Consider the following 4,026-nt stretch of genomic DNA (forward strand, 5'->3'; position numbering starts at 1 on the left):
CAAAACTGGGCAATAGTTTGCTTTCAAAAGTGGACAATAGCTTTATTTAGGTTTTGGTTCCCTTTCTCTCTTTTTTTTCAATTAAAAAAATTGATAAATGATGATGTGGCGTGTCGGAGATGATGTGGCGAGTCGGTCAACGTGTCCGAAACATGTCAAAAAGGTCAACATTGTCCGACACGCCACGTATTTTGCCGTGTCGGAGTGTTTGACACTCCGACATTCGTGCAACATAGCCCTGCAGTAAATCTTCTAGCCACCACTGTCCAAAGAGGGAAACTGCATATGCATGCATATTTCTTTTTTTTTTACTTTGATTTTTACTTAGGGATAGAAAAGAGAAGAAAAAATGCAGGAGGTAGAAGTATATCTAAAATATAAATCAAGCTCGCAAGTGCTTTGAATTATCTTGCATTCTTACTAAATTCATGTAGAATTGAAATTTGTTTAGTCCTTGTGGTTTGAAGTTGACATTTGTTTAGTCCTTGTGGTTTTATTTTAATCTGAATAGTCTTTAAAGTCACAATTTTTCATCTAAATAGTCTTTATGGTTTTATTTTAATCTGAATAGTCCTTAAAGTCATGATTTTCATCCAAATAGTCATTCTGACAATTTTCTTAGTTAAAAGTCATAAAGACTATTTGGATGAAAAATCATGATTTTAAAGACTATTCAGATTAAAATAAAATCATAAGGACTAAATAAATTACGACTTCAAACCAGAAAAGACTATACAATATTTTACTCATTCATGTACTATATATTCATCAATCATAAGATTCTCCATTCTGCAATAATTCTAGTTCCTTCTTGGCTTCTTGCTTTCACTAGTCCTAAAACATGTATAGGTTCCATGAACTACCATCAGTCCAGTAAGCACACTTGGGTCCTTCGACGGCTAGATAATACTTTGCTGCTCATGCGGTCATGCCTGCAGTGGTCGGGGCTGCTCGATCGACCTGGTCCCTGGGCGGCTCGGCCTCTAGTCCCTGGCATACATGAGCAATGATGTAACTTCCCAACTAGAAGAGAGTAGCATTCATGAGTGATGAGTATTCTCTCCTTGACTGAAGATCGAACACCAGAAATCTATAAATACCCCACGATCTCCCATTCTCAAATCTCAAGACAACAACTCACCAAAAAGAACCCAGCTTTCCGCTTTCAGCAAAACCAATCAAGATGGCAGCAACCCAAATCCCAGTGGTGGTTCTCGAATCCTCCAACGGCCGCAGGGCAATGCCTGTGCTTGGCTTCGGCACAGCATCAAACAATTTAGAACCAGAAGTTTTGATCGAAGCTGTTCTCGAAGCCATCAAGCTCGGTTACCGCCATTTCGACACGGCTTCCATTTACGGCTCCGAGCAGACTCTAGGTGAAGCAGTGGCCAAAGCTATTAGCCTTGGCCTTATTGCCTCTAGAGACGAATTGTTCATCACTTCAAAGCTATGGTGTAATGATGCTCATCCGGACTTGGTCATTCCTGCTCTAAAGAAATCACTTCAGTAAGTCGCACATTACTACCACTACCATTCGAAGTTTAGTAAATTTGGTGGGAAAAATAATTAGATAATAATTAATAGTAATATCTATGTGTTTGCAGAAATCTTCAAATTGAGTACCTTGATCTGTATCTGATTCACTGGCCCATAAGTGGTAAGCCAGGGAATTAAGTTGGTGTACCCTCTAATTAAATTCAGTTTACCCCAATGAGGTTTGGGAGTAACTTCATGTTAATCCCTATACTTTCAATTTTATCAGTTTACCCCTCAAACTTTTGAATTTTCCTCAAGCGTGACCAAATGTCCTATATTCTGTCTAAATCGGACGTTAATTGCTGATAATTTTAAACTTAACTGTGAGACCAGTATCTAGAATTTGGGCAAATCGGATCTTATATGTCCAAATCGGATCTTAACTGCTGATAATTAAAAGTCAATTCAAACGGAATATGAGAATTTGGGCACGGCAGACATAAATTGAAGAGTTCAAGGGGTAAACTGATGAAAATAAAAGTGTAGGGACTAACATAAAGTTACCCCAAAATCACAAGGGGGTAAACTGAATTTAATTCTAATAATTAATAGTAATATCTTTGTGTTTGCAGAAATCTTCAAATTGAGTACCTTGATCTGTATCTGATTCACTGGCCCATAAGTGGTAAGCCAGGGAATTAAGTTGGTGTACCCTCTAACCGAAGAGGACCATGTGCCATTGTACTTGAAGGGTGTGTGGGCAGCCATGGAAGAATCACAGACTCGGCCTCACCAAATTCGTAGGAGTCAGCAATTTCTCTTCCAAAAAGATTGAAAATCTGCTCTCTTTTGCAACTATTCCTCCTTCTGTTAATCAAGTAATTATCAAGTCCATCTGCATATTATGTTTTTTTTTTTCAAATAATTGTGCATCTGTGTACATTTTCTTAACAACTAGGATTATCAGGCGATATTAGTTCCCCAGTGACAGTCTATGTGTACATGCAGGTTGAGATAAGCCCATACTGGCAACAGAAGAAGCTGATAGACTTCTGCAAGGCTAATGGTGTAGTTGTGACAGCCTTCTCTCCATTGGGTGGCAGTGGGACAAGTTGGGCAGCAGTCATGTTATGGAGAGCAAAGTGCTTCAGGAAATAGCTGAGGCTCGGGGGAAGACTATTGCTCAGGTTTGTATTAGGTGGGTGTACCAGGCAGGGGCAACAGTTACAGTTAAGAGCTACAACAAAGAGAGGTTGAAGCACAATGTGCAGGTGTTTGACTGGGAACTCACAGAAGAGGACCTAGACAAGATCAGTCAGATCCCACAGCACAGAATGATGCAGAGAGAAGAGTTTGTTTCGGCAAATGGGCCGTACAAGTCCCTTGAAGAACTTTGGGACGGAGAGATTTTAGTACTCCATTATCTGAATTATGTGAGATTGTGGTGTCTTTGCAAGTATAATCTCACTAGCCGGGCTTGTTTATTTTCTTTGCTTTTATTTTGAACTACTAAAGAATAATGGTGCCACTTAGGTCATGTATCTATGGCATGTTAGATTTAGATATCTCCAGATCTAGATCAAAGGCTTGAGAGTTGGGGGTGGAATTTCTTGGTCTCTTCTCTCTTGATCGATCTACTTGATTTCTTTCTCACCTCAGTGGTGCTTTTACCCGTTTTGTGGTCTTTTTTCTCACTTATGTTCAACCAAATAGGACATTGTTCATCCAACATCCTTTTCAAATCCGGAAACCTCCATCATTCCCCTCACCCATAACCTCACATAAGTTCCCCTCCATCTACCAAAAAAACCACCACTCAAAAGTGAGATTGTTCACTTACCAAAAGGTTTATGCATGGGTGCTCACGCATGGGTGTTCCACCCCTTATTCACCATCGGTTTTGTTCTTCGGTTACGGTTTCTGTCTCAATTCGGTGGCCTCGATTCTCTTTCGGATTGAGTCTCTTTGGTAGAGAAGAGAAAGTTATTGTATGGTGTGGATTCCTCTCTTTCATCCCCATTTTCTTTGGTTTTGCTTGGATTTGTGTTGGTGGATTGTGTTGGCAGCGGTTTATCGGTCTTCATCCCTTCATTTTGATAAAAGCTTAGAGAAGAAGAAAGCGATACAGAAGATAAGGAAACTGTGATTCTGATTAATTGAAAAAAGAGAGAAGCTACAGCAAATATATGATGTCTTAAGACATCACAGAGACCAACCACGTGTCCCTTATTTACAGCTCAGTATGAGCTTAAGCTAGCTAATTAACTAACAGCTAAACACTCTTACTTACTACTAATTGGATACAATTAGTACTTAATATCCTAACATCCTCCCTCAGCTTGATGGTGATTGTGAAGCATCAAGCTGGAACATAAGAACTGATGTTGTGGAGAGCACAAGCCTTTGGTAAACAAATCTGCAAGTTGATGTTTAGAAGAAACAAACTGCAGCTTAAGAAAACCAGCCTTCACCTGATTGCGAGTGAAATGCACATCCACTTCAATGTGCTTTAACTTTGAATGATATACTGGATTAGTAGCCAATGCTAAA

At 39.5% G+C, this 4,026-nt stretch overlaps 1 pseudogene; it reads left to right on the forward strand.

Moving 5' to 3' along the window:
* The first annotated feature begins 1,183 nt into the window (after positions 1-1,183).
* Positions 1,184-2,981, forward strand: LOC101304293 (annotated as a pseudogene).
* The last annotated feature ends 1,045 nt before the right edge of the window (positions 2,982-4,026 follow it).

This window comes from Fragaria vesca, linkage group LG5 (assembly GCF_000184155.1).
Source record: "Fragaria vesca subsp. vesca linkage group LG5, FraVesHawaii_1.0, whole genome shotgun sequence".
NCBI classification, from domain to species: domain Eukaryota; kingdom Viridiplantae; phylum Streptophyta; class Magnoliopsida; order Rosales; family Rosaceae; genus Fragaria; species Fragaria vesca.